The 13,780-nt window shown below is 42.6% G+C and overlaps 1 protein-coding gene and 1 long non-coding RNA gene across 6 annotated transcripts in view; one reads left to right on the top strand and one right to left on the bottom strand.

Moving 5' to 3' along the window:
- CFLAR (CASP8 and FADD like apoptosis regulator) overlaps positions 1 to 2,088 on the bottom strand; it is a 45,925-nt gene extending 43,837 nt beyond the window's left edge. For 2 of the 5 annotated variants that reach the window (XM_083711458.1, XM_083711459.1), the window contains exon 1: positions 1,738 to 1,927. The gene's annotated coding sequence lies outside the window, so the exon portion shown is untranslated. Of the gene's footprint in view, positions 1 to 1,737 lie in introns of all 5 variants that reach the window. The other 3 variants (XM_083711460.1, XM_083711457.1, XM_083711461.1) reach the window with 3 other exon arrangements.
- A 297-nt stretch (positions 2,089 to 2,385) lies between these two features.
- On the top strand, positions 2,386 to 6,250 carry LOC310833847. The gene is made up of 3 exons (XR_014558962.1): positions 2,386 to 2,580; positions 4,172 to 4,274; positions 6,044 to 6,250. It is a non-coding gene; the product is annotated as an uncharacterized lncRNA (long non-coding RNA).
- Positions 6,251 to 13,780: the final 7,530 nt, after the last annotated feature.

Below are 13,780 nucleotides of genomic sequence, written 5' to 3'. Positions count from 1 at the left end.
GTGCTGTGAATGGTAGCTCTGTAACTACAATTCCCAGGAATCTTTTTTTTGTGGGAGAGAGGCTATGTGATGTACATATATAACCCCTTTGTTGCTAATTAGGATGTGGGGCTTTCCTCTGGGAAACTCACAAGAACTCCAGGCTAAAGGGGAAATAACTAATAATTCAAAATGACGTATGTAATCACATGCTCTTTCAAGCATGTGAATGAGAATTTCTCTTGGGGGGGAAAACGCTTGCTTTTGAATATAATTATGATTCAAACAGGAAACTCCAAAAAGACACCTGTCTGGTAGAAAATAAACCTCCATACCTAAATCCTTTAAATGTTATGCAGGTGGGGGATTTTTTGCCTACCCACTTGTTCCAATCATTCATTTCTGCAATCTAAGGTAATACAGTAAAGGATGCTATCATAAATAGGCTTAATTGTAAATAACTGGATTTTTGTGCCTTTTAAAAAAACCACTTCAAGTTAATGAATCTGGAATTAGGGTTCCAGGCTGTTATGTTGCTTTGCTATGCATTCCTGCCATTGCATCGCTATTGTTGCGTTGAAATTGGCTCTTGGCATATTTACGTGGCAGTTTTCCGAAAACCCATTAAAGTGACCAGAACAACTGTTCACTCTGAAATCATGCGCTTGCTTACAAAGGTTCTGTTACCTTCCAACAAAACCACTGGGGTGAAGATATCAATAGGATAGGAATGTTAAGAAAAGTTAAGAAATTTGATTATAATTGGAATATTATTTTTTGAATGATGATATTGCAAAACTGCTACATTTAGTTACAAGGAAATTCAGATGGAAGAGATTAGAGGAAGTCAAGCAATGTTTATGAAGTTGGAAGTTCAACTCATTAATTAAATTTTAATGTCTATGTGTTTGTGGTTATATTTTTGGTTATTATTTGCTATATTTGTTGTATTCCTTTTTTCTTTTTCTTTTCTTTTTGTTTCATTGGTTTTATAGTATGTGTTGTATTTGTATGAAACTTAATAAATATTATGGGGGGGGGGGAAGAGATCAACAGGAAAGTGCTCTCACTGAGCTCATGTAAGAAGTTTTTTAAAAACGTCTCCTTGACTTTCTTCTCTTGCGGAAGGCAGGCAAAGATAGAAAGGTTAAGCCATTCTCGTCACAGCCTCGGATGTTCCCTTTTCCTTTAAAGAATAACCCTTAAAATAAGAATAATGCTGGCGGAAACAAGGGCAACGCGTAACGCCCTTCTAATGCGTATGTACTTTGGCCAGAAACAAAACCGAAACGGCGACCTTGGCGCACAAAGCGCGCTTATCTTGTTATCACCCGATGCAATTCTTTTTTATATAAAAAGCGGTTTATGTCGCAGCTCTGACGTTAACCCTCGAAGTAGCCTTTCCTTACAAGCCGACTTCCTTAAAATAAAAATAAAAATCTTTCTTCAGAAGTATCCCCAACGTTTAATGGGGTCAAGAGCAGAGGAGCCGCAGCTGGTACCTCTCCAAAGAGGAGAGACGCGCCGCGGAAACTTGCGAGCGCGCGATTCGGCGCGGCTTACTTCCGAGTAAACCTGCAGGGGCTCGCGAGAAACGGGCGCCGATCCCTCCTCCTCCTCCTCCTCCTCCTCCCACCCCATTCACACGACTTTGGAGTTATTCCAAGCCGCACTTTCAGAAGCAGCCCGGTTTTGGCTTGCGGTTCCTTTTCCTCACCGCCTTACAAAGCGCGCCATGCCGGCGACACCGCTCCTTACCTCTGAGCAAGCCCTACTCGCACCACCTCACTTCCCGATCCGCGCTCCCCGGTGTCTTCCCCTTCTCAAGATGGCAGTCTCCAAACTTCGGCGTCCGCCATTACCCGTTCTGACGAACAACCGCTTTGTTGGCCAGGCTCCCTTTTTGGGGAGTGGCGCTGAGCGGCTCGCAGTTCCTGCGCAAACCAGAAGAGCGAGTCAGTTTCCTTCCCACGCGCAAGGAAGCCCCGACGGCGCGCAACCGGATCGGACCGCAAATGCTTAGCAAATAAAATTTTAAAAAGGGAAACAAATGCTCCAGAGCTTCCTCTACAACAAAACTGGACGATTTCCTCTTTCCCGCGCCAATACTGAATGGAAGAGTCATTCAAAAGCAGTGGTTGGGGGCGGGCACTGGGATTCCCTAGAGGGGTGCAGAAAGTATAAATAACTGACTTTTCAAAGCTGGTATCCTTGGGTCAAGTTCAGCCATTTTGTTGAATTAACGTTTTAATTGGAAATGGGCAGTTCCGATTTTATGTTTAATTATGGCCTGTGTTGCAATCTTTCCTTAGTGGGTTGCGGGAAGCTTTGTGTTACCTACTAAAGTTCGCACCCTGGGCCAGCAGGGAGATACTGTAGATACTTTTCACTCAGGTCCACATATGCAAATAAGGGATTGAAAGTGTCATTCAGTGATTGGATAGTTACAGAAAGTGTTACAGTTGCGTTGTAGTGGAGCTCTATATAAGCAGGCTGGCTGAACCCTCTAGTTCTGTTCTGTTCTGGCCTATGAATAAACAAGAGCTGTTTGAAGAATCGCTGTGTGGTCTGATATGTTCACCCACAACTTAACAGATTGTAGTTGGGTTTGTGGTTGGGGAAGGGTTATGCTTGGGACAGTGACGTTTATGATGCAGCGTTTATGTATGTGCGAGAATATATATGTGTGTATGTGTGTGTGTATATATATATATATATATGTGGGGTCACGAAGAGTCGGGACACAACTAAACAACAACAATGTATGTATGTGTGTGTGTGTGTGTGTGTGTGTGTGTGTGTATGTATATATATATATAACCTCCTTTGGGAGGTATTAGAATTTTATTTGCCGGTTTTAGATAGATTGCGCCTCGCCGCCTGAAATTCGTTACTTTGCAAGAGCTTTTTCCTCCCACAAACCACAACGGAAGTCAAATTAAACCGAAAGAAGAGGATGCAACCCAGGAACTGAAAATATCAATGGACATGAAGCACTTTACATGGGGAAACCCAGCCTGATGGGCGGGTTATTATTTATTATTATTATCAGGCTGCAGTTGTAGACACACAGTTTTTATATCTATCCCTTCCAAAGGAGCCCAAGGTACCAAACAATAATACTTGAGAATTGTCACTGAGCATAGAAGGGCCTCACTTCTCAGTAAACAAAAGGATTGTACTGTTAGTACAGTGGTACCTTGGGTTACATACGCTTCAGGTTACATACGCTTCAGGTTACAGATTCCGCTAACCCAGAAATAGTGCTTCAGGTTATAGAACTTTGCTTCAGGATGAGAACAGAAATCGTGCTCCAGCAGCGCGGTGGCAGCAGGAGGCCCCATTAGCTAAAGTGGTGCTTCAGGTTAAGAATAGTTTCAGGTTAAGTACAGACCTCCGGAATGAATTAAGTACTTAACCCGAGGTACCACTGTACAGGAAACACTGATTTATAGGAAACACTGCATGTCTGCTCAGAGGTTAAGTCCCACAGAGTGCAGTGGGGCTTACTCCCAGGTAAGTGGAGGTAGGATTGCAGCCTCGGGGTAGGTGGGGGGAGAAGACCCCATTAGGGAACCTTACAACAGTTTGGGGATGCTTGGCAAGCTCCCTTCCACATTAAGTCTCCAGTCATGCACAAGGCTTACTGAAGTCAACACATTTGTTTTTGAGTAAATATGTTATGTGGGACGCGGGTGGCGCTGTGGGTTAAACCACAGAGCCTAGGACTTGCCAATCAGAAGGTTGGCGGTTCGAATCCCCGCAACGGGGTGAGCTCCCGTTGCTCGTTCCCTGCTCCTGCCCACCTAGCAGTTCGAAAGCATGTCAAAGTGCAAGTAGATAAATAGGTACCGCTCCAGTGGGAAGGTAAATGGCGTTTCCATGCGCTGCTCTGGTTTGCCAGAAGTGGCTTAGTCATGCTGGCCACACGACCCGGAAGCTGTATGCCAGCTCCCTCGGCCAATAAAGCGAGATGAGCGCCGCAACCCCAGAGTCGTCCACAACTGGACCTAATGGTCAGGGATACCTTTACCTTTAAATATGTTATAGGATTGGCCTCCTCAGAATTGCAGGACTAATCGCCACAGGTTATTCTACCGACCTTCCCTTGTTTCTTAAACTTTAAAAATACATGTTTAGCAAAATGCAGAATGTTTTACAATATTCTTTTATTATTGTTGCCATTTTACAGATAGGACACTGAGACTCAAAGAGTGACTTTGCCACTGAGACCATCCATGGCTGAGATGAGAGATGAGCCCTGTTCAAACACAACTTTCTACCACTTTAGTAAGGTACCGGTAATGTTGGTTTCCATTCCAACATTGGGGCCTCGTTGGTCTCTTGTAGCAAAAACAATAGAGCTATGTTTTACTTTAAATATATTGTGGGATGACTTTTCCCATTCTAGAAAATTCATACGGCAGAATTTAAAGTTTTGCTACTCCAAGTTAATTTTTTCAAGTATAAATTGAATAAATTTGGGAGACAATATTTGTTTGACAAGTGGGATAAACATCTAATAAAATAACAAGGTACATAATGGAGAGTTTTAGTTTGATTCTTCATCTCCATTTTAAAATTGTTTTAAAGGAACCTCTAGACAAATCCATTTGTTAATCATTTTTCTCACCCTATTAATGCAAAACAGGTTTTGGTTTCACAAAGTTTAAACAGTAATGATAGTAGTAATAATTATTATTTATACGGTGCCCATCTGGCTGGGTTTCCCCAGCTACTCTGGGCGGCTCCTAACAACAACAGCAATAAATAATAATAATAATAATAATAATAATAATAATAATGTGATAAAACATCAATCATTAAAACTTCCATAAACAGGGCTGCCTTCAGATGTCTTCTAAAAGTCAGATAGTTGTTTATTTCCTTGACATCTTATGGGAGGGCATTCCACAGGGCAGGCGCCACTACCGAGAAGGCCCTCTGCCTGGCTCCCTGTAACCTCACTTCTTGCAGTGAGAAGTGAATTTGGACTTTACTCATGGATTTCAATGTGACCTTTAATTGCTACCTGTTGTTTGGTTTCCTTTGTTCCTTATTCAAACCCTACTTGCAAATATTTACACATATAAGCAATGATAAATTTACCAGTCAGTATTTAACAATGCAATCCTCTGCATATTTACTCAGAAGTAAGCACCATTGTATTTGACAGAGCTTACTCATGGGCATGCATGCATAGAACTGGTCTAATAATTTAGATATAAGGTGATTTCCTCCAACTTTACTGCAGAATGGCACTGACATAACTGAAAGTGCAATGCTATAGCAAGTCTACTCAGAAGTAAATCCCATTGAGTTCAGAGGGGCTTACTTCCAAATAAGTTGCTATAGGATTGAATCTAAATTGACTTAAAGTTGGTTGCTTAGGTCTTGCACTGTAAAAAAAACTGCTCCTTTTCCCTTATGGGGTACCCAAGAGCCCATATAGAGTCCTTTTGTAGGTTCTCTATCGGTAGGAGAAAATAACAGAGAATAACCAGAGAATATTGAGAAGCAAAGTAGCTAGTAAACCTGATCTTTATTAACTGTTGCAACAGGGTGCTCACCCACATGCAGGGGAGAGGAGGAGGACCTTGAACAATGGCGCACAAGGCCTTATATATCCATTTTGAAATTCCCTGCCCTGGAGCTCCAGACCACCCCTCCATACATCATACATACATCACAGAAAAGGCGGTCTACAACAGAAATTTGAGTGTTGTTGTTTTTCCTGTCTGCAGGTTATCTGATAACGCCTTATCAGATTGCCTTTTCGGTAGTCTGGCCATTCCTTTGAGATGGTAATTACTTAATTCCTGAGACAATGGGAAGGTTGTTTTTTCATTTCCTCCCTCCTTGCAGAGAAACATTTGGTCAGTTTGGGAGTTAAAATGGTTTCAGGACTGTCTTCCTGTGCTGCTTCAGACATGTGGTTTATATATTTATGTACGTGTTTGCTTGGTACATTTATGAACACTTGTGTATCTTAAGACCTTAAAATTATGATGACACCTCTGAATATGGTGCTTCTATTTAGAAATTATGGTTTGTAGCTGTTCAGACCATCAGTGAGAGAGGAGGCAGAAGTCAGACATTATCATTCCTGGATATAGCCTCCTTCCTGCCAGCTATTGACTACCATCACAGTCTGCTGGGAGAGGAAGTACAGTGGTACCTCAGGTTAAGTACTTAATTCATTCCGGAGGTCCGTTCTTAACCTGAAACTGTTCTTAACCTAAAGCACCACTTTAGCTAATGGGGCCTCCTGCTGCTGCCGAGCCGCTGGAGCATGATTTCTGTTCTTATCCTGAAGCAAAGTTCTTAACCTGAAGCACTATTTCTAGGTTAGCAGAGTCTGTAACCTGAAGCGTATGTAACCTGAGGTACCACTGTAGCAGCTTATCCATTGTTCCTTGACCTGCTGAATTTCTTCCTGTGGAACTTTATAAATAAGAAATAATCCCTGATGGGGTTTCCCCCCCCTTCTCCTTCCCAATCCATTTCCCTTTCATGCTGCCTTTTGAGACTGTAATTGTGAAGGCAGGGACTGTTTTATTTCTGATTTTTGTATGCAGCCCAGGGAGTCTTTTGTAACTTGAAAAGTGAGGCAAAAATGCTCTTTTTTTAAAAAAAGGAACAAGCCTAGCCCCCATTCATTTTGTGTAATGGCGATTGCCCCATCTTGCATCAGTTTATTTCATAAGAATGCGTTTTTTTGGATGAAGTACTTCTTTTTCTCAGTCCTAAACTTACTCTCTGTCTGTATTGTTGGGTGACCCTGCATTGTACAACAACAACAACAACAACAACAACAACAACAACAACAACAACAACAACAACAATTTATTACTTATACCTCACCCATCTGGCTGGGTCTCCCCAGCCACTCTGGGCGGCTTCCAACAGGATATTAAAAACACAATAAAACATCAAACATTAAAACTTCCCTAAACAGGGCTGCCTTCAGATGTTACAAGAGAGAAGTGGCTCATCATGGTTATACCTCTGTATAAACACCTGTTACATCAAACACAGTCCTGCTGCACCTTAGGCATATATATCTGACAGGTATCTGGACATCCTTTGACATATAAACTTAGGCAGTGACCATTTTAGATGCGTCAAATTTACGCGGGTCCTTTTGGACCAGGGAAAAGGCAGGATGGGGTCAGGGCAAGCTTACATGCTCTCTGCCAAGGCGTGCCGGGGCCATGAATGGAAACCCCACACAAAAACTTCTGCCGGCGATACAGCAGAAGTAAAGAAGTTCATTGATGAGCCCATGCAAGTTGTACGCGGGCGCTGTTATGCTCGATGCGTGAAACAAGAGGCAGCAGGCAGGGTGTATACACAAAAAATGTGAGGCCAAGAAGCCATTCAGTGGCTGATATCGAGGAATGACAACCTGCTGTTTATATTTCTAATTCACTGTTATCATTACTTTCTAAGTGTTAAGTTGTGGGTGAACATATCAGACGACACAGTGATTCTTCAGACAGCTCTTGTTTATTCACAGGCCAGAACAGAACTGGGCTGAAGGGTTCAGCCAACCTGTTTATATAGAGCTCAACTACAAAGCAACAGTAACAACTTTCTGTAACTATCCAATCACTGAACATCACTTTCAATTCCTTATTTGCATATGTGGACCTGAGTGAAAACTATCTACAGTATTCCCCCTGCTGGGCGAGGGTGAGAACTTCAGTACATAACACAAATGTTGTTTTCTGTTTACAAAGTAATGTTTTATTCCCAATAGGATAGGTTTTATGCAGAGAAACTAATTTTTTTTAAATAACATTACTGGACATTTTCAGAATGTAAAATTATAATTCGTTGGTTTAACAGGAGCAGTGCTTTTTAATCAAACGTAGATTTGTCAAGATAAGTGTTGTCCAGTCACAAAACGAATAACTTTGAATTCCTCACACTCAAAAACATATTTTTAAGATCCCTCAACTGATGAAATTTTCAAAAATTAAGTTTCGCCCTTTAAAATGGCACACCCTAATTATTGTGTTTGTACAGTGCACTTGGATCATGTCTCAGGGCTTTCTTCCAGTCCTAACCTAAAGCAAATAAAATTTAAAAAAAAATTAAAAATCCTTCCAGTAGCAACTTAGAGACCAACTAAGTTTGCTATTGGTATGAGCTTTCGTGTCCATGCACATGAAAGCTCATACCAGTAACAAACTTAGTTGGTCTCTAAGGTGCTACTGAAAGGAATGTTTTTAATTTTTTTATTTTGTTTTGACTACGGCAGACCAACACAGCTACCTACCTGTAACTGGAATTAAAGCAAATAAAACAGGATCCTTGAAACAAGGTAGGAGCTACATGATATCCTTCTCTCGTAATTCAGGGAGCAAGAAAACAGCAGTTTACAAAACATAAAAACCGTTGCATTAAGTTGCCACACAGTGGCTTGGAATTGGCAAACCAGCAGTCATGATTTACTGCCTCGTGCAGTAAAACTGCCTCCAGGGAAAGTGGTTATCGTAAAAGCTTCCTCACCAATAATGAAACTGCTGGCAAAGGAAAATATACTCCTGCAAACAAATTTAAAAAATCAGAAGTGTGTTGCAAGCAGTCTAGCACGCAAGAGCCCCTGTCTGAGGTCAAATTTAATATCTGTTTCCAATTCCCAACGTTCATGCTGCCAGAAAACAGGAAAACAGGACCAGGAAAACAGAAGCGAGCAAAAGTGCTCTGTTTATGGAGCCGAGGTTCTTTTTGCATGAGGAGCATTGTTAGTGAGCTGGAGCAATGTCTTTGCACAGAGAAGCCTGCTTCATCCTGCAACTGGCTGGCCAGTGAAAGACGAGCTGAGCAGCTTGCCAAATCCTTAAGTGCTCCTTCATCATCTTAGTGCTCCCTGCTGTCGCTGGAAGCAGGCTTCCCTTTTTGTGAATGCAGCCAAGAAGAAATTTCCCTTAAAAAAATCAATTATGGAAAGAGTTATATGAGAGTAGACCCTCCATAGCAGGTGTCGTCAACCTTTCTGGACATTTCAGATTTTGAGAGGGTGCTGGGGGGGGGGGCAGTCAAGAAATAGCAGCTGTTGTAAACAAAAATCTGCCCTTTTTCTCTTATGGGATATCCAAGAGCCCATATAGAGTCCTTTTGTAGGTTCTCTATTGGTAGGAGAAAATAACAGAGGCCAATCAGAGAATATTGAGAAGCAAAGCAGCTAGTAAGCCTGATCTTTATTGATCTGTTGCAACAGGGTCCTCACTCACCCCACGCAGGAGGGAGGAGGAACCCAGAACAATAGTGTGCAAGTCATTATATAGACATTTTAAGTTTCCCGCCCTGGAGTCCAAGACCACCTCCAGAAACATCATACATACATCACAGAAGGGGTGCAGCCCACGACCACCCCCCAGATACATCATACCTACATCACAGAAAAGGCGGTCTACAACAGAAATCTGAGTGCCTTGTTTTTACCCTGTCTGCCAGGTTACCTGTTAATGGTCACTTGGCTGGATTACCTGGGGAGCCTGGCCATTCTTTTGTAATGATAATACTTAATTCCTGAGTCAGGTCACAGGCTCACCCTATTCACACCTTAAATGTGCCTTTAAGGCAGGCAGGATTTGTGAGGACAGAGACAATGGGGAGGTTTCTGCATTTCCTTCGACCTTGTAGAGAAAGTTTTGAGGTGACTGAAAGAGTCAAAATGGCTTTAGGACTTTTCCTGTGGGTTTTGGACACATGGTTTATATATTTATATATGTGTTTGCTTGGTACATTTATGAACATTTATTATATATATATGACCTAAAAATTCTTATAACACAGCATTACCGGCAACCTAGATTGGCACTTCAAATCACTAGGTATAATTCTCTGTTCCACTAGCAGAAATGCTCAAAGAAGTGCCTTTTAACGTGCCACAGGGGTTGCAATTTCAGCCACCACCCTCTGTCCAAACTGCATTTTCCAGGCTCTACATCTTCAGTCTGAGAGTGATCGGGGTTTATAAATATTGCATTGCTCATAATCTTAATGCCAACTATTTTGTTGAAAACAACGTGTGCTGAAGGACAGTCGGGAGAGGGATCAAACGGGGCAGCCTTTGAGATAGGGGTCTAAGTGGTCTAATGAAAAACGTGAATGACGTTTCACAGAAGATCCATGCTCGGTCGTTAACGCTTCCTTTGCAAGCATACAAATAATGCATCACATTGTTCAAATGCAGCTGTCTCAGCCCATAGTATACTTACTGAGGAATAAGCCTCATTGAACTAAATAGGGTATCTTTCCAGGGCATATACTCAGTGAGGAATGTTTGGGATTGTGCTATTGAACAAATGCGTAATAGAGAGACACTATTGGTTCATTTCAGAAACTTAAATCGCCATCTGCTGGCTTCACTATGTCAGGTGCTCCAGGGCATTGTGGGAAATATAATGTGGTGGTGGGGTGTTACCTGTGGGGTAGCTGGATTGTTGGGGGTCGCCTTGCTAAGGCCCCCCCCAACCTTGTCCAGCTGTACTGACTGATTGTCTGCTTCTGGGTTCAGTTCTAAATGCTGGCCTTAATCTTTAAGGCTACTCTGAAAACGATTGAAAAGATGGAAATAAAACGAAATGGTCTGGGACCAGGATATCTTAAGAATATTTCAAAATATAAAAAACAACAACACCATTGTCCTGAGTTGGTTACATCACTAGCCAGAGATAAGATTAAAATAACCTATGTAATGTAAACTGTGTGTGTATCTTCCCAGCCTTCTGCTTAGATCAGCCAGCCAGTTCTGACTGACGTCCACTCTATTTTTAGACCCTTGTGTCTGGCACAAGCTCTCATGTTGTTGTGCTCCGCTGCCAACATGTGAGATCTCTAGATCCCTGTAGCTATCGGTGTTTGTGAACCCAGATCTGCGCAGTGATCACGTTCCTGCTTGTGTGACAGCTGTTTTCATTTGCAGGGCAGTCGCCGCTGCTTATAGGCTAAATACAGGCAGCGAAATTTCTTCAAGAATCAAAAGTTATTCAAAATAAAGCAACATTTAAAAAAAAACCAGCCTTAAACTTAAAATCTGTAATAGAGCATTGTATGTATGCCGGGAGGGGCGCTAGCATTTTTGTAATGTTGTGAGCGGTTTAGTATGCTTTTCAGCCTTTGCTTAACTATGCATTCTTCTTAAGGAAGTGCTCTGAATATGAATAGCGTTAATGCAGTATATTGCAAGTAATGGAAGTATTTAAATGTACGCTATCTCAGAATCCTTTCCAAAAAGGCATATGGCAGGTCATATCTTGGAGGTCCCAGGCCACAGAGAGGTTAGGCTGGCCTCAACCAGAGCCAGGGCTTTTTCGGCTGTGGCTCCGATCTGGTGGAACGCTCTGCCACAAGAGACTAGGGCCCTGCAGGACTTGACATCTTTCCGCAGGGCCTGCAAGACAGAGCTGTTCCACCAGGCCTTTGGTCAGGGCGCAGCCTGACTCCCTCCTTTGGCAATCTTCACAGAACTCTAGCCCAATGGTTGCTATCATTTTGATTTGAATTAATTTTATAATGAAATGATTTTAGAATGTTGTATTATTTTATTGTTGTTAGCCGCCCTGAGCCCAGCTTCGGCTGGGGAGGGTGGGATGTAAATAAAAATGTATTATTATTATTATTATTTATTATATCTTCTCCAAAAAGCAGATGCTGGGACTGAGGATGCATTTATACAGGAGAGGGCCTGTTATAAGAAAGTAGCAGCTGAATGGAATGGGGTTGTAAGGCAAGGTAAAGTTTCACAACAAATGTACAGTTGAAAGTATAGTGTAGTGGTTGCAAAGTTGGACTAGGACTTGAAAGACCGGGATTCAAATATTCAGTCAACCATGAAGCCTATTGTGTGTTACTGGGCCAGATACATTCCATCAGCCCAAGCAACTTCACAGGGTGGTTGTGATGATAAAAGAAAGGGAGGAGGGAAGAACATTTTGTACGCCACCTTGGAGGCAATGTATAAACGTAATAATAAAATAAAATGACAAGTCATCTTTCCTGGTTTTGATATAAGAGATACTCACATTCAAATTCCAGGTTGGCCTTGAAGGTTACTTGTGTTGCCTTGGGTATGTCTGCACTTTTCTGCTGGATCTCAAAAGGGCTGTTACGAGTTGATGGTAAAGATGAGGCATTATTTTCCTTACCCATCCTTAGCAAGTTGGATGGAAGCACAGAGTATTAGCTGTTACCCGAGTGCAACAGTGCTCTCCCCACCTATAACTGGTATTCAGAGACATGCTGCCTCAAGATAGTAAAGGCAAAGGTTGCCATCATGGCTAGTAGCTAAAGGTAAAGGGGACTCCTGACCATTAGGTCTAGTCGTGGCCGACTCTGGGGTTGCGGCGCTCGTCTCGCTTTATTGGCCGAGGGAGCTGGCGTACAGCTTCTGGGTCATGTGGCCAGCATGACTAAGACGCTTCTGGTTCACCAGAGCAGCACACGGAAACACAGTTTACCTTCCCGCCGGAGCAGTACCTATTTATCTACTTGCACTTTGACATGCTTTCGAACTGCTAGGTTGGCAGGACCAGGGACCGAGCAACGGGAGCTCACCCCGTCGTGGGGATTCAAACCGCCGACCTTCTGATCGGCAAGTCCTAGGCTCTGTGGTTTAACCCACAGCGTCACCCGTGTCCCAATGGCTAGTAGCTACTGATCATCATCTGTCCAGTCATCTTTTAGAGGCATCCCAGCTTGGTGCCCATCACTGCCTCCTTTTAATAGCAAATTTCAGCTTTACAACTTGCTGTGTGACGAAATGCTTTCTGTTGCCTCCTGAATCTTCCAGCATTCAACTTCACTGGATGTCTCTCGAGTCGTCTGACTCAGACACTTTCGGAGTGTTGGTTCAGGTGCTCACACAATCCCAAGCCTTTGGAGTCCCAATCAAAATATGCATATACAGTGGTACCTCGGGTTACAGACGCTTCAGGTTACAGATGCTTCAGGTTACAGACTCCGCTAACCCAGAAATAGTACCTTGGATTAAGAACTTTGCTTCAGGATGAGAACAGAAATCGTGCTCCAGCGGCGTGGCGGCAGGCCCCATTATCTAAAGTGGTACCTCAGGTTAAGAACAGTTTCAAGTTAAGAACGGACCTCCAGAACAAATTAAGTTCTTAATCCGAGGTACCATTGTAGATGGTACAGTAATTATGTGCATTTTGGCACAGAAATCATTTTTTAAGCTAACTGCGCAGGAGTGGCTATTATTCGGATCTAAATTTTTCTCCCAACGTTGACTAAGAAAAGGAGGTGTACTTCATGTCACTTACATTTTCTCTCTCTACAAAGCTAAATTTATAATTCTAACTCTAAAGAATTTGACATCTTAGATTATAGGCCTGCTGTGACAGTTTAGTATAGGAAATTGTTGCCATGGTTAACACTACAAAATGAGAAAGATAACCTTTAACTGAAACAGCCGCAGGTAGGCTGCCCTGTGCACCTGTAAGCTACTTCTACTTCCCAAGTGTATGTTCCAAGTATTTCAGATTTTGCAACATATGTTCACAAGACAGAAGAAGAAGAAGAAGAAGAAGAAGAAGAAGAAGAAGAAGAAGAAGAGGAGTAGTTTGGATTTGATATCCCACCTTTCACTCCCCTTCAGGAGTCTCAAAGCGGCTAACAATCTCCTTTCCCTTCCTCCCCCACGACAAACACTCTGTGAGGTGAGTGGGGCTGAGAGACTTCAAAGAAGTGTGACTGGCCCAAGGTCACCCAGCAGCTGCATGTGGAGGAGCGGAGACGCGATCCCGGTTCCCCAGATTACGAGACTACCGCT

The sequence above is a fragment of the Podarcis gaigeae genome (genome assembly GCF_964106915.1).
Source record: "Podarcis gaigeae genome assembly, chromosome: 1".
NCBI classification, from domain to species: Eukaryota; Metazoa; Chordata; class Lepidosauria; order Squamata; family Lacertidae; genus Podarcis; species Podarcis gaigeae.
This window is presented reverse-complemented; position numbering and strand designations above follow the sequence as displayed.